Raw genomic sequence first — 21,517 nt, forward strand, 5'->3', positions numbered from 1 at the left:
ATGCCAAATCTACGAGTTCATGTAAGGAACTATAAATGTTCCGAGACAGACAAACAAAAGCACATTAAAATCACTAATTCCATAAACTCTTCTATAACAAATGTTACTTAATCCAATATGGCAAGTGTAATTTTCTACACGCAAGTCAAACAAAAACAACTATAAGGATACGTTTCAATAACCATAAAACAAACAAAGAACCTGCAAATGAAACTGAGGTCTATACTATGTAAAAACTACACTGACAAACACCACACCAACATTATTTATAAAATACAACGTGATAACTGCCACGACTTCTATATTGGAGAAACAAGTAGAGAAATGGAAACCAGATTCAAAGAACATAAAAAGTCACCTTCACACGTTTTCGAACACTGCAAGTCAAATGAACACAACATAACCATAGAAAACACTCAAATAAAATAAAGAAGCAAACATAAACAAACGCAAAATTAAAGAAGCCTTACTTATACAACAACTTAAACCAAAAATAAACCAATGTAAAGGAACACCTTTATACCTATATTAAATAAAATTGTACATTCAAACATCTAACACCGTCCTCTACATTCCGACACTCACTTACACAACCCCTTCCAAACATGTGATTAGCTTCCGATAAGTTACCTCTTTCTTTCTTTGTGAACCTGACGATGACCGAAGAAGGTCGAAACATTGTTCGCTCTTCTATGCAAAATATTTTCTCAACCCAAACGAGCCGTTTTTGCATATATATTTCTCTACTAGTGACTTTTCTCGACATTAATGAAACAAAGAACCTCCAGTCACAAAACAATTTAACATGCCAGGACACTCTCTTGCAAATATTAAACTAATAAGTTTATATACAACTTTCACATCTAACAGAAACAGAGAAACTAAAAAAAATCTTATTGGATAGCACTCTTAAATACTGTAACACCAACTGGTATTAATCTAGATTCCAGGGTTGTTGACCTTCACATGTCTCTGAAAATATTTCCAAAACTAAATTCATGATTAAACTTAGTTTACATTATTAGTGTTATTCACCCTTACATATCTCTATATATATTGGTTTGACTTTCTATATATTGAGCTACACTATTATGGTCTATATTTCCCACCGCTTCTGCCGTTATTTAATTTTATTTTTATTGTTTATTTTATCTTAAAATAAATTAGTTAACCATTCTTATAACTATTATAAACTGTACACACCCCTCTGACACATTACTAAACTTGACACAAACAGCTCTAGGTTATGATTGGCTAGTCCTCAAGGCTAACTTACATTGAAAATCCGGTTTATGTGATATTGACGTACGAGCCTATATATTTCATGACCAGGGGGGTAGATATTTTACACCCGATAGGGTGATGATTTTTACAACCACTTATGTGGACTGTTCAATTTGCAAATTAGTAATCTCTGATTACGTGAACCTGAAACATGTAAACATGCAGTCACAGAGTAATCTTGTTGCCACGATACTTCAGGTTTCCATGTAGGTTTGTATAAGTGAGGTGTTGTGAACAGTTTTCAAAATGTTAATAGAATAAAGACAAATGTGTAACAAATTAACTGCCACATGAATTTATTCCTGCACACTGCACAGTATAAAAGATGGCCATTATACTTGACAAGGTTACTAATAACTTTTATTGCATGAATTACGTTTTCAAATATAAATAAAATTAGTAATTACCCTTGATAAGTTTATATCTACTGAAAAACTGTTCATGTTGTTTGATAAAAATAATTAAAATGTCTTTGCAAACTCTTGAAAATTACACTTCAATACAATGTAGCACATAATTATTCATACTTTTCATTGAAGTAAGATTCATTTAGTCCTCTAGTCTAAATGTTCCCAAACGTAGACCACCTTTGTGATGATCTGTTTATGAATTTTTTCATAAGCTCTTCTATATTTATCTTGTCGACCTCAACTTTGTGAGTGTGACAAACTGTCACATCGTTGAAGCGGCACTGAGACATAGTTGACCTTAACCACGTCTTCAACTGTCTTAATGCAGAAAAGCTGCGTTCACATTTGCAGCTGGATATTGGACATACAAGCAAAATTTTCATGAGAAGAAACACTTCACTAAACATCTGCTGGCTTGTTTCATGCATTTTACAGTAAGCATCCTTCGCACTTTTCAGAGATACTGATTTTGTTGTTCCTTTGAACATGGGCAACTGAAGCTCGAGCCGTTGTGCAGAGATTTCTGGATAGAAGTTTATAACCGAGTTGTCAGTCTTGTCAGATGTGATCATGTTCTCAAGTGCCAGATATTGCCTCGAGTCATTGTTGTCTGCATTGAATCTAGTGGTCAGATGTTTTATGACTGTGTCCACAAATTCAAAATAATGGTTTCTGTAGTAATCTCTAGCTGTTGCAGAATGGTGTGCTGAGCCATCACATGTGATTCTTCTGGAGGGTCTGCGAATGCGTGGTAGTTTAATCTAGGGAAGTTACCTTTTCCTCAGCTTCATCAAATATCTTGTTGTAATTTCCCTCTGTTCGCAATACCCGCAATTGCTCAACTGTCGTTGCAGATGCTTCAGTCATGGCAGATACTGTCGCTGATTTTTTTTGGAATGTATGGTTTAGTTCCTCTAATGCAGCTAATGAATACTGACCCATCAACAATCCTAAAACTGTCTTTCCTTTGTCAAATCTGTCCAGCAGACCTCGTGCTTTCACTGCTACATCTGATTTTTCATTTGCTAATTCATACAAAGAATCAACAATGTCACTGTAGTGATCATTACCACATGTAATTGCAGATAGACGGCACAACCAGCGTGTTGAACACAGTGGGCAGATGTATTTAACTGGACCATTGTGGCTGTTTGACGATACAATATTTTCAAAGATTGTCTTGTACATGCCTGACCTCTAAAGCAAGACACCAAGTTCATATACCCACTGGATAGAATCTCGAAAACATTCACAAGCTTCAACTGCATGCTGCATTATTAAATTAGTCTTGTGTGCTCCGCAATGAAAAAACAAAGCTGACGGTTGCTTCTCTTTTATTTTTGCCTGATATCCACTGTACGCAACACTCATGTTAGCGGCTCCATCACAAGTTTGTGCTCTTAATCCTGACAGTGGTAAATTGAGTCTAGTCAGTACATCAAGTATAGTTGAGGATATTGTTTCACCAGTTGTATTGGAAACACTGTACAAACCAAGAAATGTCTCATGGACGTCAAGGTTCTCATCTACGTATCGTACACATATTGCTTCCTGTTCGGCACCTGTAACATCTTGAGTGTCATCAACCATTAATGCAAAAATTTTACTTTGATGCGCTTCGTGTGCTATGTTCCTCAGTATTTGATGGCTGAACATCTCCATTATTTCATTCTGAGCCTGGGGTGATGTGAATGTGGTTTTCTTTAAAAAGTAGGCCGTCAACTCAGGATCTTCCTCTTCCAGGAGCTTCATTAACTGCAGGAAGTTCTCCTATGTATCAGTATGTTCACGTAATGCTAAACCTTGACGCAGTAAGAAACGTAAACTTCTGAATATTTTGGCTGGACGTTTTTTGCATTCTTCTTGCTGCTTCTTTTATCCATCATGTAGCTGGACAGTCACTGGAGTAACATCAAGTGAACCTTCTGGAGATATAGCGAATCTGTGCTGAGAGGAGGATTGGTGATCGTTAAATTTCTGTTTTGCCTTTTTTCCAGTTGCAAAAACCGGTGGGGGCTTATAATGTGACAGTCAATCTCACTATTCGTTGAAAAAAGAGTAGCACAAGAGTTGGCGGTGGGTGGTGATGACTCGCTTCCTTTCCTCTAGTCTTACATTGCTAAATTAGGGACGAATGGCGCAGATAGCGCTCGAGTTGCTTTGTGCGAAATTCAAAAATAAATTAATTAGAATAAATACATCAAATATAATCTATTTTTTCTTTTAAAGTTGAAATTAATATTTTACAATATTTATGGGGGCCTGGCATGGACTAGCGCGTAAGGCGTGCGACTCGCAATCCGAGGGTCACGGGTTTGCGCCCGCATCGCGCCAAACATGCTCGCCCTTTCAGCCGTGGGGGCGTTATAATGTTACGGTCAATCCCACTATTCGTTGGTAAAAGAGTAGCCCAAGAGTTGGCGGTGGGTGGTGATGACTAGCTGCCTTCCCTCTAGTCTTACACTGCTAAATTAGGGACGGCTAGCACAGATAGCCCTCGAGTAGCTTTGTGCGAAATTCCAAAACACACAAACAAAACAATATTTATGATATTTAATTTATAAATTACATTAAATATACACCACTAATATTTAAACACCAAAAAAGATATACCACATGAGGAATACCAAATAGCACATGAGTAACACGGGCAGATAAAGCACTGTTTTATTTTTGGTATGCACTGTAACATTCTCACGTTATTTCTATTTAATAGCACTATATATATATATTGTAATGTTACGTAATGACACAATGTTATCATATCACATTCTTACTTCGCTTATGCTTCGTATTATTCGAACGTTATCAAACACTATCATGTCACTCAGAGCTACTGGAAGTTTTGTGATAAACGTGTCAGCTAGTGGTTATGCCTTGTGGACATGAAGGGTCAAATGATTCCCTCGTTTCGGAGAAAACCATACGCTCCCGGAGGAAGACTGAGAAAACAGGAAAAGGAAAACGTAGGGAAGAAAAGGATTAAGTGTCACATTGTAACGCCCCCACTGCTGAAAGAGCGAGCATTTTTGGTGTGACGGGGATTCGAGCCCGCGGATTACGAGTCGAGTGCGTTAACCACTGGCCATGCCGGGCCGAGTTAGATTAGAACCAATAAACATAAATCTTTGCACACGTTTCACAAATGTCTATCTTCCTTTCACAGTTATACTCCATCTATGTTTCACTGCTGAGGAAGCTGATTTATTTGTGGTAGATATATTTTCAATACCAGATGTTGAGTTTCCGAATCGTTATATCATTTTATACTTGCAACATGTGCCCTGTCCCGCAGTCTAGGGGTGGAGAGATCCCCTTTTGTCTTTTGAACTTAAGATTAAGACAGTATGATCTTTATTTTACCTCTGCGTGAAAGTCAGTTTCTAACAGCATGAGTTTCAAATGTAATTGGTTTGCTAAGTGTGGTCTGTCACGGCTTAACCACTCTACACCTGGTGGAGATTCAATCGTTTTATCACCCATATGTATGATACCTTTCTCAGATGAATGAAGAGCATACCTGATGTGGACGTGGTATGTTCTTCTAAATCTTTTTTTTTTTTTTTTCCAATTTTACTATCTAGTCTCCAAGTGTGTCCTTTGGATGCTTCTTTTCTTCTCTCGCACTGGTCCTCCACCTACTCAGTGTACAATAGGTATTTACCTACTTTCGTACTTCCTACATTTCCTCCTTATTTAAACAAATGCTTCCAATTTTTGGCAAAACTCGAAGTGCTATTTGGTAGAATTCGACAGAGGAAGTCAGATCTATAACGAAGGTATGTGGAACTCTCATTGGTGGGGATTGTCCCATGATAATGAGCGTGAGAGACATGTATAGAGGGCAACACTAAATGAGAATAGTTATTTACGTGGATGCGGATATCGGAAATACATTTTGAATACAGAAAATTACAGCTCTCGAAAGACTATTACAGTATGTATGATGCAGAAGGAAAATGCATGTGCTACTTAATGAGTCTATGGAATGTTATTCCTGATCTATTGAAAATATGATTTAAATAATAAAATATAGAAGTGTTCAATATTTTAAAAATGTCGAGTTACAAGTGAGCAGTCTGATTCACTTCACCTAAATACAACTATTTATTTTACATCAACAAAAGTTTGTATTCAAATATAACAATTTTAATCGCATAAAGTGTTGAAAATTGAAACTAAATAATTGTACATTTTCATTTAAAGGGGAGGTTAGACAAATTATTAAGAAATAAATAACAGTATAGAACGACATCACTACCATGACAACGTTTAAACTACAATTGATCACACTCAAGGTTATAAGGTTCATGGATAAAACTTATACGTAATGTTATTAATATTGTTATGCTTTAAAGCAAACCTTTACTACAGTGGAATGATTTATGCATGTAGGTTTAGTTGAGGTGTAGTATTTAAAATTCAAAACACCACATCTTGAGAACATCTTGAATGTAATAGCAGAATACACTTCCGAAAACTTCTTAATGTAATTTGAAGGAGTGGTGCTTACGTGAGTGAATATCATCTACCATTTATATTTTATCAGTATTTTAGAGTTGCATTCATTAAATTGTCAATGATTTTGTAATTACTGTATGATAACCTAAGCATATAGTTTTATCACCTCATCCAAATATAAGATTAGAAACATCTGATAACACATATTTTCAGAAGGTAGAATAATTTTATCAGCACCATGTGGTAGTTCATGTTCTAGTACATTATAGATTCTAATATTTTATTTTATTGTATTTGTGGTTCAGGAACTGTTTATACAGTCACAGAAAGAGCAACTGGGTTGGAAGTTGCTGTTAAGCAGATTAATTTAACCCCACAACTTAGAAAAGAACTTCTTATCAATGAACTTTAAGTACTTCAAGAAAAGAAACATCCAAATGTTTCACTATCCAAAAGATAGTATTTGTATCTTGTTGCTGATGAACTCTGGTTAAGTGTTGTTAGTGTTACATATTAGTTTATATTTAATATTGTTGTTGTTGTTGTTTTTTTGAAATTTCGCACAAAGCTACTCGAGGGCTATCTGTGGTAGCCGTCCCTAATTTAGCAGTGTAAGACTAGAGGGAAAGCAGATAGTCATCACCACCCACCGCCAACTCTTGGGCTACTCTTTTACCAACGAATAGTGGGATTGACCGTCACATTATAACGCCCCCACGGCTGGGAGGGCGAGCATGTTTGGCACGACTCGGGCGCAACCCGCGACCCTCAGATTACGAAGCGCACGCCTTAATGCGCTAGGCCATGGCAGGCCGTTATATTTAATATTATCTGTTATAGAAAGTAGGTTCAGGTACTGTATTTATTTAATTAAAGTGGTTTATTTCAAGCGATCATTCAACTTTAAGAATATTTTTTACATATCACTTTGACGGGTCTACTTTTTAAAATTCTGGTTATAAATAATACATGAAAGATCTCTTGTGAGAGACTGTAGATTGGAGCCATGTTTGTTTTAAACAAAATAATTTTTAACTGATTCTATAGTACTTCGTAATCTGAGGGTCGCGGGTTCGCGCCCGAGGCGCGCCAAACATGCTCGCCCTCCCAGCCGTGGGGGCGTTATAATGTTACGGTCAATCCCACTATTCGTTGGTAAAAGAGTAGCCCAAGAGTTGGCGGTGGGTGGTGATGACTAGCTGCCTTCCCTCTAGTCTTACACTACTAAATTAGGGACGGCTAGCACAGATAGCCCTCGAGTAGCTTTGTGCGAAATTCCAAAACAAACAAACAAACAAACAAACAAAACAAACTGATTCTATATATATGATTTTGAAATAACTTGTACTTCCCTACAGTATTCCTACTGGTATACTATCTCATATCAACACAATATATATCAGTAGCAGTCTGTAGTTTATAACGTTGATTTATCCATCTTCTATGTATGTTTGGCTCACACAGTTAAAATGTGGTTGTAGAAAGTATTCTATTAGGAAAAGTTCAGTTTCTTAAATTACTAGCAGCTTATACAATATTATCAAATGTAGAATTATTTGTAAAACTGTAAACTTTGTTAAGTGTGAAATACAATAAATATTAGATTTTCAGTTTCTCGCATCAAATACAATACGAATTAATTTTTTATAAATGTTGGAGATACGATCACAGCATTAGTAACTAATATATAAAACAATGTACTTCAAGAAACCTAAAAAATGTTTTGAGGTAAAAAAATAAAAGTTGAAAATAGAAGAAGTAAGAGAGTTTGTTTTGGAATTTCGCACTCGAGGGCTATCTGCGCTAGTCGTCCCTAATTTAGCAGTGTAAGACTAGAGGGAAGGCAGCTAATCATCACCACCCACCGCCAACTCTTGGGCTACTCTTTTACCAACGAATAGTGGGATTGACCGTAACATTATGACGCCCCCACGGCTGGGAGGGCGAGCATGTTTGGCGCGATGCGGTCCCGAACCCGCGACCCTCGGATTACGAGTCGCGCGCCTTACGCGCTTGGCCATGCCAGGCCTAAGTAAGAGAGATGTCAAAAAGTGGTCATTCTTCATTAACACTCTTGAAATTGAATTTGTAATTTTCTCTACGAATCACACATCTTTCTAGATAAAAAAATCTAAATATTAAAGAATGCTTAAGAACTGTTGTTACTTTAGTTCCTACCTCATGAATAATTGTTTGAAGAACATTTCTATTTTTATCAGATATAAGATTACTGTCAATATCATAAGTTATGTATGATTTTATTAAATGATAAATTGTATGTGTAATATTAAACTTTGTTTCTTCAGGTAATAATGGAATATTTAGAAGTTGGTTGTTTGACTGACATTGTCAACAAAACTTGTCTCTGTAAAAATTAAATATGAATGGTTTGTAAAGAAGTATGTTTTATTATAGCAGAGATCTAATGATTGTAATTTATTTAAATCTTTTCAATAATTTTTGTAGTTCCATTCGTTTCCTGAGAAAGGACAATGGCTTTTATGTCAAGTTGTTTAACAAGAAACATATATTGCCTATACCTTTATGCTAAGATGGATTCAAAACATTCACAATAACATAAACATGTAACAGAGGTGCACTAGGCCCTGTTTGGGGGCCGTGCTGTTTCATTACTAGTTTGGACCTATACCATCCCACTAGCATAGAGTTATATATGACCTTTGCACTTCATTTGAGGAGGCCAAAGTACAATGGCACATTGGTCAGTCTGTCTCTGTCACAATAGAATATATCAACCTGATAACATGAACGTAGTTGGGTACTTCCGTTTATACGAAAACATATATAGGATAAACAATGTGTCTTGATAATAGTGCTTTTCAACCACTCATTTTATGTCATGTTGCTCAGTAACAAAAATATAATGTAATACTATTGTTAGTCCATGTACTGAAAGTATAAATGAAATATATAAAATACCTTAATTCAGAAATGATTTAGGTTTAAAGTTGCCAAAATTGTTGGTCTCAACCTGTAAAGCCCACACTTTACTCTTGACAGCAAATAATAAAACAAGTAATAAATTAACCTAATAACTTGATCAAAGCCAGGTACTTCTGGTAGTTATCAATATAAACAAGTTTTAATATTTTTTTTGTTCTACTTCATGTTTGTATTGTTGTATCCAAATATCATTATATATAAAGTACTGAATACAACAAACACACTAAACTTATACTGATATCTTAATATATTTAAAATAAATTCATATTTCATTTAGGTTCTCAAAGGAATAGAGTTTCTACATATTAACAGTGTAATTCACTGACATTAAAAGTGGTAACATTTTATTTGGAAGGGACTGTAGCATAAAACTAGGTCAGTTTTTAGACATATAATGTCTTTGTGAACATGTGTAGTTCTAAGTACTTTAGCTTGTTTCTAACATTTTTCTTTTATCATAGATTACTTGAAATTGTGACAACACATTAGTTTCATTAAAACAAAAGTTACTAATTGTAATATTGTTAGTATTTGCCATTGTGCTTATTCATACATAAACATGGTGTACGTTGTAAACCAATTATGGAAAAAAAAAAAAAAACTGTTCCATTCTAGAACAATATTACTTACCATTATATTATAAATCTAATGAGGTACAAGTTTATTTCCCTAGTAAGAGTTACTTGTCAGTTTGTTGTATTTCCACAAATTTTTGCATCAGCAATTATAACAGTTTGTAGTTTCATAATCTCAAATATCTAATATTTATAAAATAAGTATATTGTGAGGGCTTTAAGATCTACTGTATCAAAAACCAATTATAAGTTGTTGGTGCTAGGAATGAAATGTACCATGTAACTTTTGAGGAGGAAGTTATTCTGGAAGTTTTACAATTAGTTCATCATGCCATATGGTGAAGCCTTCCAAGCTCAGAAAGTGAAAGAAATGACATACCTATTGTATCATGCATTAACAAAAATTCTAATGATAGTCGTGCCAGAGGGTTATGTAAATCCTGATAAAGATCATTCATACAAATCTATACAAATTACAGTATGATAAATATACATCATACCGTGGTTTTGATTATTTTCTCAGATGTTTGAGAAAAATAAACAAATCTACTAACAGAAACATGTAGATTATATCATTATTAGTGTTGTTATCTTGTAATGGAAAACAAATACTTTGAAGCTGGTGATAAAGTTTTATTTATTTCAGTAATTAATGCAGAATTTCATTTCATTAATGGTTTGAGAAACAATTACAAGTATCATATAATTTTCGTTTTTGTCGTTCATGTGATTTTGATACGTGCTGTGGGTTCATCAAGTTTTATTATATAGTATCTTATATTAAAAGAAGCTGATAATTCTTGAAGCTATAGATTGATTCATGTAGGACTGGTAATGTGTAACAAGTTTTCTGTTTTTAACTTTTGTAATTTTTTGTTTCTTGTGCTTTTATGGTAAAGTATATATAACATTTTTATCAATACAAATTGCAAACTTTTAAGATATTTTCTTACAGAGGATTGTTAAATGTCAATTGTTATGTATTCTTCTAGAAGAGTATAGTTTACAGAACACTTGATTTGACCTTGTTTATAAAATCATATTGTTAGAGGGTTGTAGTTTAACATGTGGAATTACTTAATCTTCAGTTGTCAGCATGTCTTTGGAATGCCATACCCTTTAAAAATATTAAACTTATATTACAGTACTGTACAAAAGTGTTAGAATAAAGTCAAAAATTAGATTTCAGGCTCCATGAAAAGAACAATGGAATTTGAAACCTCAGGTATATTAATTTTTATGTTTAGTAGAATATAAATATTTCCTGTCATCTCATCATAACCACACCCCCAAACTATCACACTGCCTCTCCCACTCTTCATAGTAGGTGCTGTGATAAGTATCTTTCACTTTTTTTCTGCCTGACATACAACACACATTTTGAATGAAATATTTCAAACTTGGACTCATAAAATGGAAAGAATGATAAAGGATTCCCTTGTCCTAACATTTTTACACAGCACTGTTTACAGAGACTAATTTAATATAATGTGTGTATATATATAATAATCAATTTTATTAAACAGATGTTGTTGTTTTTTTTCACACAGCATCCTTTCATTGAACTGGCAGATGGGTGTAATCTTTACGATCTTTTAGAATGTCAACCAGAGATGCAGTAAAATGTTATTAATAGAGTAAAAATGAAATATCCCCAAATATATGTTAAAATGTGTTACATGAAGTTGTTTATGACAGCCAGCATCGCTCTAGAACAAGTAAATTATCAGATTGTGTTTGTCAGTTTTCCCGAAGAGTAATAGTGTATTGGGTTTACCACAATGAACATTTTTTATTATTATGTTTGTTAACAAAACTACGAACAAACTGAAGAAAATGGAAGATCACTTATGTGAGATAAATACGCATCCTCATTCAACCTAATTCTTTTGTCAAATCTACATGTTATAGTGATATACTGAGAGTCTTGGTATGGCCAGGTGATTAGAGAGCTGAACTTGCAACCTGTGGGTTGTGGATTTCAATCCTTGTCCCACTAAGCATGGTCACCATTTCATCTGTGGGGGCATTTTAATGTTATGGTCAATCCCAGTTTGGCAAAAGAGTGGCCCAAAATTTGACAGTGGGAGGTGATGACTAGCAACATTCCCTTCAGTCTTTCACTGCTAGATTAGGGATGGATAACACAGATGGCCCTCTTGGAACTTTGTGTGAAATTAAAAATAAACAAACTTATGTATTGCATCTGTAGCATATTGTTTCAATGACCAGCAGTAATCATGCTGATGTTCTACCTTCCCTGATACCCTCTCTTCATTTCCTTGATGTTTAGATGTAACCATTCCCATACTAATTTTTCTCTGAAGGTACTGAGATTTTAAGGGAAGTAGTTTGCATGTAACACTGAAGGCTACAACACTTGAAATAAAATGGAAATTTCTTCTCCAAACCTTCAATTTGCTATAAACCCATTGCTCTAAAACATTATGTATCTGCATCTAATTAACTGAAGACTTTTGGTACAGTTTTATCTGTTTGGTGTCAAAAAATTTTGTTGTGCCAGTCGTACCATAAGAAAGTATTAATACCATATCTTTTCTGAGGAGGTTCAATGGTTTATTGTAACAATATTGTTTAATTTATACCATGCTTATGAACCAAGGGATTTTGCATTGATTCCTCCATTAGAATTTTAAAATTTGTTCTTCTTCACAATGATGACATATATACATCTGTTTCTATTATTTATTCGGTTTACATAAAGGAAATGTTAGAAAACCTTGAATGTATTCTTAATAAGGTCAAATACAAAGAACATGATTAGCTACTTTGTGGAGACTTAAAAGTCCTTTGTATATTGTTGGGTCAGCAAGTCAATTGCACAAAGTTTCCACGTTTGTTATGTGAATGGGACAGCAGAACATATCAGCACTGGATAAAGAAGCAATGGTTACACAGAGTCAGTCTTATACCTGGATCGAAAATATTGAACATGAAAGTTTGGTTCACACAATGAAAGTATTATATTTTCCAGTTCACATAAAACTGGGCTTGATGGAGTGGGTTGTAAGGGTCTTTAACAAAGATGGTGACTGTTTCATGTATCTACCTATATGAGCAGTTTTCAGCTCTTTCTGAAGTGGAACTCAAAGAAGGGATTTTGTTAGGCCTCACATTAAGAAATTGACTTAAGATGAATAAATGTTTAGGAAACAACAAGGACTCAAATAACAATAATATGCTCGATAAATAAAAAGAGACGAATTGTAATATAAGTTTGAAAGTTTATTTCTTACACTCAGATATTATCTATTTTCTTGAAAATCTCTGTCTTCAGAGAAGAAAAAAGGTGAAAAGTTTCATCACTAAACATAATAATAAATACTAATTGTGGTAAGCGAAACAATGGTTTGATCTATGTAAGAATTTTTTGAACCGATTTGGAAAAAAAAAAAAACTGTAGAAAAACATGTACAATTCTTAGAACTTCTTTTCCTTTCTACAAAGTGAAACTTTTATGAGTTAAATTCAGAGGTCTGTGTTATGGTTATTAATGTGAGTTGTCTACTAAATTCTATATACATGTATGTGTGTATATAATAGGTTATATAACTTATATCATACTGAAACTGAATGAATTAGAAGGAAATGCAAGTTATTTTAAATTACATTATTTTGTACACACTTGCAATATTACAATATATGTAGCTGACAAAACAAACTCTCATCAGAGCTAGTTTGACACTTCATGTTTCAATGTCATCTCTCATTATCCGACATATTGACATTTTTTTTTGTTTAAAAATAAACTGTTGGTCTGAATAAATAAAACACATTAAGATGTTATATGAAATTAAACATTTTGTGATGTCCTCTGATGGGAAGTCAGCAAGTCCCTAACTTATAACACTAAAATTTGGGATTCGATTCCACGCTTAAACATAGCAGATATAGCTCAAAGTGGCTTTGCTCTAAAAGGCGAGTTTCAGATTTTTGTTTTTTTAAGTTTTGTATTTTATAACCCCCCCCCCTAAAAGAAGACTAGGAAAAATTCGAACCCAAGATATCACACAAATGAGAGATACATTTAGTTGTAACAAATCTCAATTTTCAATATATGGTTAATGGGATATGATTTTTTTTTTTGAAACTCTTAACATAAATTGAAAAATTAAAACCTCATTGAATTTCTTGAGAGTAACAGTACTAAACTGATTATCAGCATTGTTTTATTCTTAACATGAAAAATGCATTTCAATACAGTAAATATTTTATGATATACGAGGAATATTTCAAAATTCCACCAGCAGAGGAAACGCAGGTACCACATACTGTTGTAACCTAACTAAACATTGTTTGTGATTACTAATATGAGTAGGTTGTATAATACACACCACATACTGTTGTAACCTGAAGAAACATTGTCTGTGACCACTACTATGTGTGGGTTGTAAATCACATACAGACTATTGTAATGTTAAGAAATATTGCGTATGATCACAAGTTGTTGTGGGTTGTGTGATACATACCATACTCTGTTGTGGCATTAAGAGATTGATTTTCAATTGAATCATTGTACTAGACTTAAATACTTTGTTTCATGGCTACTTAAGTCAGATAACTAAAGACGAAATAAATGAGGATACATCTATCGCACACGTGTGTGTTTTGTAACTACATACATTATTTGAGGACTACTTGAATAACATCTTAAGTTATGCTGAAAGCATGAGATGCCAAAGATTCTGTGAAAATTGATGTTATTATGAAATGATACCTCTTGGCGACTATTTTAAGCGCTGTGAAATCTGATGTTCCTAAGGGCATTGTGTATCACACCTCCATAGTGTGTTCTTCCGGATGTGAATTTTGCTTTAGTTTTATCAAAATTAATAAAAGAATCAGTAACCAAAAGATAAGGGCATTCGTGGACCACTCAACGCAGATATAATGCTAACGTGTTTAATTATAGAGAAAATTGAAGACAACAATAGAAAGGAAAGAGAATAAAAACTTCGTGGAACGAAAGAACTTGATGATAAACATATTACAACAAGTACTGTATTCATGAGAAATTTTCATTTAAATTACTTCCACGTTTTACAAGTTTTTAAAAGCTTATAAAATAAACAATTATCAGAACTGAAGAGAGCCTAATTATCATCACGTGTTCGAAAAAGTAAAAGGATTTCATTTACAGACTGAGAAATAGTGTTTGGTTATGCCCTTCTACCATATTAGGGGTTAAAAGCTAACAGCAAGAGGTGAGTTTTCATTTAACTTACCCCCAGATAGTAGTATCTTATTCCCTTATTTTTTATTCTTTATTTCAATTAATTCTTTACTTAGTAGAACAGTCACCTTCTCACAACTGTATTTAGGCAGTAAAGGGTGATATAGGTGTGGGGCATTGTGGGCTCTCCTAATTTTTATTTCTAATTCCATATCTAATGCTACTCTATTTCTCATGTAAGACTGGCAAATTTAGGTAAAGGTTGGTAGACAGTGTATCCACACCACAATGTGGGTCCTATTTTGGAGTCACCTCCAAAATTCTGGGTACATTGTATTATCCCACATTGAAGCTTGTACCCTGGGATCTTTTCAGTTGATACAGCATTTTTTGTTTAATTTGCTTACATTTCAGCTTGTTTTTGTGTTATAATAAACTAATATACATGTATTTACACACACATATACATGTTAAGTTAATATAGTTTTAGTGTTTGTAGAAGACAAGACCACAAACGTCTTATCTTGTCATAATTTTGGTCAATAATAAAAGGTTATTCTGATTTCGGTAATAATTATCCATTACCATTATATTACCTTTAGATACACTTCAAGATATGTGACGAGTTCAGTAATCTGACAAAGGAATGTATCTTGTAGGCGTATTTAAAAAATGACCAGAATAGGCCTAATTGAAAACGACCAATTTATTTAGCAAGAAATACAAGTCTGTTTAAATTATCAAACTATAGGGCATTACTACAGACTTTATCAGTCTATGTAAACTCTGCAACCATCTCAGTATTTAGTAAAATATAAATGTTAACCAGTTACTTGAATTAACAGTTCACGTAATGTAATATGAACTCTTTTAAGGTATATTGGGGTGAAAATGTTACTTACTGCTACCATTTACCGCTTGTCGTGATATTACATGACTTTGTATAAGTGAATGGGATATTGAAAAATGATATTTTTAATAATGTACCTAAGAACAGCTGGTATGGGTTTTAAAATTTTTACTAATAAAGCACAGAACAACGTTTCGACTTTCTTAAGTAATCTTCAGGATAACCCGATGTCTTCACACTTTAAAAAAATAATTTATAATAATAAACTAATATACTTCTAAGAATATGAAATAAAATTAATTAGGAAAGTAATAAATTTCAAATATAACTATTTTGCTACATCAAATGTACGCCAACTGATAACTGTAATACATAAATATATATAACAGTAAACATCCTCTAAACATTTACGGTCAAATTGGTGTCTTCACTGCAATAATACTTCTTGAAACAGATGATTTCTAGTATAACCGAAAATAATTCTAATCGGAGATACCGTAGTCTGCAAGTCCACTGATCTTAGGCTTAACACAAATCAGGCCTTTACTAAGTACGCCTATATTCAATAAAGAAATAAATGAACACTAAGTTGGGTACATTTTCACTTTAGTTTAGTTATTTTTAAACTTTACTATACTTAAAAATAGCAAGAAATAAGCATATAAAAGTTTTTTCAAAATATCTAACATTAGGTTGTAGAGCAACAGTAAATATTTTTAGCACATAGTTATCTAAAATATATAATAAAGTATACTGACGTTGGTTTGTATGCATGCGCATTTAGATGGTAGGTGCAGGTACATTATCGGAACAAACAAAATCTCATTTTTATTGTAAGATAGATAAACACTTATATACCAAATAATGACGTTTTAGTTTGAAGAAAAATATTTATTGCCTTTCATTTCGCTCACAACTTACTTTTTAATATTTTATTAAAATTGCCTCCATTTTTGGATTATTTAAAATGCCTCAGCGATAAGCCTATGAAATTATAAGCTAACAACCGGTACTGAACTATATACTAAACTATTTTAAAAGAAGAGGAAAAAAGAATGCGATTAGTTACTTTCGACGCTCAATTTGGAATCCTTAAAAACGAAGATCAACGATGCAGCGTTTGGTGTAAGAGATTTTATATCTGTTCCAGTCTCAATTAATGAAACGTCAAAAGAAACGGATAATCTTTATTGTATATAAATTAAAAGTAATATATGTGACGTGTTTATATAGCTACGTAATATGTTTTATAACTATACTATAATAATATTTTATACATTGTTAAACACGTCACGGAAGACTCGAAAAACAGAACATTACAGTTTTATAATTTAATGAATATTTGAATGTCAGTCAATTACGTATATTAACGCCGAAGAAGGCGCAAAGGCGAAACATGGTTTAAATAAAAATATATTCTTTTATATTTATCTGGAATATAAAGATCGTTTTTCTTAACTTTTATCAAAACACTAAAATACAAAAGTGCAACAATTATTTATTTTCTCATAACAACAATTATCTGTCTGATATTGTAGACACGTCATGTTGCGAAGAGTAAAACCTTAGAAACCGGTTCCACAGAAAACCATCAAAGAGATTATAAAACAAGTTCTAGAGTGAATGGAGGTGTTTTGTTTTTTGTATTCGTCGAATAATTTTCTTCTGCTCTCAGCGGATGGAAAATCGCTACCACTCGAAAAAATGTATTTACTTTGTGTTTGTGGTATTTTAGTAGTGTTAGCTTCAATTTATTTAAGACTTAATAGATCAAATTCCATAATATATTTGCAAAAAGCCATCGAGCTATTGATATTTTTTTTCTGTCCGTAATTATTTTAATAATTGTGGGCACACTTCTCTTTGAAATCGTGTTCCTTCCACATATTCAAAAAATAGCACATGAAGAAAATGGCTGGAAATTAAAAAGCTATCTCATCTCAGTTATGAACAAGAAATATCCAGATTTTGGGTAAGTCATGATACTTTACAAAATTAGTTTTCAAACTTGTATAACTAAAAGTGTTAGAAGTATTTCACTGTCAAAGGTATGTGGAATTAAGTGAACTCAAATGTCCTACACTCTAAGTAAGAAGTTACTAGAAAGAAGAGTCATATACTCTAAGTAGGAAGTAACTGGAAGGAAGAGTTCTACACTCTTCGTATGCAGTAACTGAAAGGAAGAGTTCTACACTGTTCGCATGACATGAAGCAACTGGAGGGAAGAGTTCTAAACTCTTCGTATGATGTAATTGGAAGGAAGAGTTCTACACTCTAACTAAGAATTTACTGGAAAAAAGAGTTTTTGCACTCTTTGTATGAAGTAACTGGAAGGAAGTGTAATACACTCTAACTAACAAGTAACTGGAAGGAGGGTTTCTACACTACGTATGACGTAACTGGAAGGAAGAGGTCTACATTCTAACTAAGACGTAATTGGAAGGAAGAGTTCTACACTCTTTCTATGATGTAACTGGAAGGAAGAGTTCTACACTCTTCGTATGATGTAACTGGAAGGAAGAGTTCTACACTCTTCATATGATGTAACTGGAAGGAAGAGTTATACACTCTAACAAAGAAGTAACTGGAAGGAAGAGTTCTATACTATAACTAAGAAGTAACAGGAAGGGGGGAATTCTACACTCTGATTTTGAAGTAACTGGAAGGATGAGTTCTACACTCTAACTAAGAAGTAAAGGAAAGTAAGAGCTCTACACTCTTCGTATGAAGTGACTGGAAGGAAGAGTTCTACATTCTAACTGAGAAGTAATTGAAAGGAAGAGTTCTACACTCTAAGTAGTAACTGGAAGGAAGTGTTCTACACTTTAACTGAGAAGTAACTGAAAGGAAGAGTTCTACACTCTAACTAAGTAGTAACTGGAAGGAAGAGTTCTATACTCTTCACATGAAGGAACTGGAAAGAAGAGTTTTAAACTCTTCGTATGAAGTAACTGGAAGGAGGAGTTCTACTCTTTAAGAAGTAACTTGAAGGAAGAGTTCTACACTCTTCGCATCAAGCCACTGGAAGGAAGAGTTCTACACACTAACTAAGAAGTAACCGGAAGAAAAAGTTCTATTTCTGCATGTGAAGAAACTGTAAGGAAGAGTTTTACACTCTTCGTATGAAGTAACTGGAAGGAAGAGTACTACACTTTTCGTATTATGTAACTGGAAGGAAGAGTTCTACACTATAACTCAGAAGTAAATGGAGGGAAGAGTTCTACACTCAAACTAAGAAGAAACTGGAAGGAGGAGTTCAACATTCTACGTGTGAAGTAACTGGAAGAAAGAATTCTATCTTTGCGTGTAAAGAAACTGGAAGGAATAGTTCAACACTCTAACTAAGAAGTAAGTGAAAGGAAGAGTTCTTCACTCTAACTAGAAAGTAAGTGAAAAAAAGAGATCTATAATATAACTAAGAAGGTACTGGAAAAAAGGGTTTTACACCCATTGTATCAAGTAACTGGAAGGAACAGTTCTACATTCCAACTAAGAAGTAACTGTAAGAGAGGAGTTCTACATTCTAACGAAGATGTGACTGGAAGAAGAAGTTCTACACTGTTCGTATGAAGCAACTGGAGGGAAATGTTCTACAGCCCTAACTTAGAAGTATCTGGAAGGAAGAATTCTACAATCTTCGTATGAAGCAACTGGAAGGAAGAGTTCTAGCTTCTAAGTAAGAAGTAACTGGAAGAAAGAGTACTATCTTTGCGTGTGAAGAAACTGGAAGGAAGAGTTCTACAATCTAACAAAGAAGTAAGTGAAAGGAAGAGTTTTACACTCTCCGTACGAAGTAACTAGAAAGCAGAGTTAAACACTGTTCGTATGATATAACTGGAAGGAAGAGTTCTACAATCTAATCGAGAAGTAAATGGAAGAAAGAGTTCTACACTCTAAGTAAGAAGTTACTGGAAGGATGAGTCCTACACTCTGGATGAAGAATAATTGGGAAGAAGAGCCCTACACTTTGGGTGAAACTTAACTAGAAGGAAGAGTCCTACACTGAGTGAGAAGTAACTGGAAGGAAGAGTTTAACACCCCAAGTAAGAAGTAACTTGAAGGAAATGTCGTATACTCTAAGTGAAAAGTAACTGGAAAAAAGTTCTACACTTTAAAGTGAAGTAACTACAAGGAAGAAACCGACACTCTGGATGAAAAGTAACTAAAGTAACAAGAAGGAAGAGCCCTACACTCTGAGTGAGAAGTAACTAGAAGAAAGAGCCCAACACTATGGCTGAAAACTAACTGGAAGGAACAGCCCTACACTCTGGTTCAGAAGTAATGGGAAAGAAGAGTTCTACACTCCCAGAGAAGTAACTAAAAGGAAGAGTCCTACACTCTAAGTAAGAAGTAACAAAAAATAAGAGCCCTACACTCTGGATGAAAACTAACTGGAAGGAAGAGCCCTACACACTGGATGAAAAGTAACTGGAAGGAAGAGCCCATCACTTTAAGTAAGAAGTAACCAGAAAGAAGATCCCCACACTCCATATGAATACTAACTGGAAGGAAGAGCCCTACACTCTGGAGGAAAAGTAACTAAAGTAATAAGAAGGAAGAGCCTTACACTCTGGATGAGATGTATCTAGAAAAAACAGCCGTACACTCTGGATGAGAAGTAACTGCAAAGAAGATTTCTACACTCATAGGGAAGTAACTGAAAGGAAGAGTTCTACACAGTAAGTAAGAAGTAATTTCAAGGAAGAGTCCTACACTCTAAATAAAAAGTAACGAAAAAGGAGCGCCCGACACTCTGGATGAAAAGTAGCTGGAAGAAAGAGCCCTACACTTTGGAAGAAAAGTAACTGGAAAGAAGAGCCCTACACTGGATGAAAAGTAACTGGAAAGAAGAGCCCTACACTCTAAAAAACAAATAATTGGAAGAAGGAGCCCTACACTGGATGAAAAATAACTGGAAAGAAGAGCTTTACACTCTGAGTGAGACTTAAATAGAAAAAAGAGATTTACGCTGAATGAGAAGTAACTGGAAGGAAGAGTTTTACACCCTAAGTAAGAAGTAACTTGAAGGAAATGTCCTACACGCTGAGTAAGAAGTAACTAAAAGAAAATGTCCTACACTCTGAGTGACAAATAACTGGAAGGAAAAGTTTTACACTTTAAGTGAAATAACTAGAAGGAAGATCCCTAAACTCCAGATGAGAAGTAACTAGAAGGAAGAGTCCTACACTCTGGCGGAAAAGTAACTGAAGCAACAAGAAGGAAGAGTCCTAAACTCTGGATGAGAAATAACTGGAAGGAAGAGCACTAAACTCTGGATGAGAACTAACGGGAAGAAAGAGTTTTACAACGTAAGTAAGAAGTAACTAGAAGAAAATGTCCTACACTCTGATTGAAAAGTAACTAGAAGGAAGTGTCGTACACTCTGGGTGAGAAATAAGTAGAAGGAAGAGCCCTACACTATAAGAAAGAAATAATTGGAAGAAAGAGTACTACACTCTGAGTGAGAAGTAACTAGAAGGAAGTGTCCCATACACTGTGTGAGAAGTAAATAGAAGGAAGAGTTCCACACCCTAAGTGACAAGTGACTGGAAGAAAGAGTCCTACACGCTGGATGAAAAGTAATTGGAAGGAAGAACCCTACACTCTGAATGAAGAGTAACTAGAAGTAAGAGCCCTATACTCAGAATGAAAAGTAATTGGAAGGAAGAGCTCTACACTCATGTTCAGAAGTAACTGGAAGGAAGAATTCTACACTCTGAGTGAGAAGTAACTTCAAGCAAGAGTCCCACACTCTGAGTGATAAGTAAATATAAGAAAA

The 21,517-nt window shown here is 34.1% G+C and overlaps 1 long non-coding RNA gene across 1 annotated transcript; it reads right to left on the reverse strand.

Moving 5' to 3' along the window:
- Positions 1-15,579: 15,579 nt before the first annotated feature.
- Positions 15,580-16,928, reverse strand: LOC143237128 (uncharacterized). Its single transcript, XR_013019876.1, has 2 exons — positions 16,808-16,928; positions 15,580-16,294 (listed from the first exon to the last, which is right to left on the reverse strand). It is a non-coding gene; the product is annotated as an uncharacterized LOC143237128 (long non-coding RNA).
- Positions 16,929-21,517: the final 4,589 nt, after the last annotated feature.

Source organism: Tachypleus tridentatus, chromosome 13, assembly GCF_004210375.1.
Source record: "Tachypleus tridentatus isolate NWPU-2018 chromosome 13, ASM421037v1, whole genome shotgun sequence".
Classification (NCBI taxonomy): domain Eukaryota; kingdom Metazoa; phylum Arthropoda; class Merostomata; order Xiphosura; family Limulidae; genus Tachypleus; species Tachypleus tridentatus.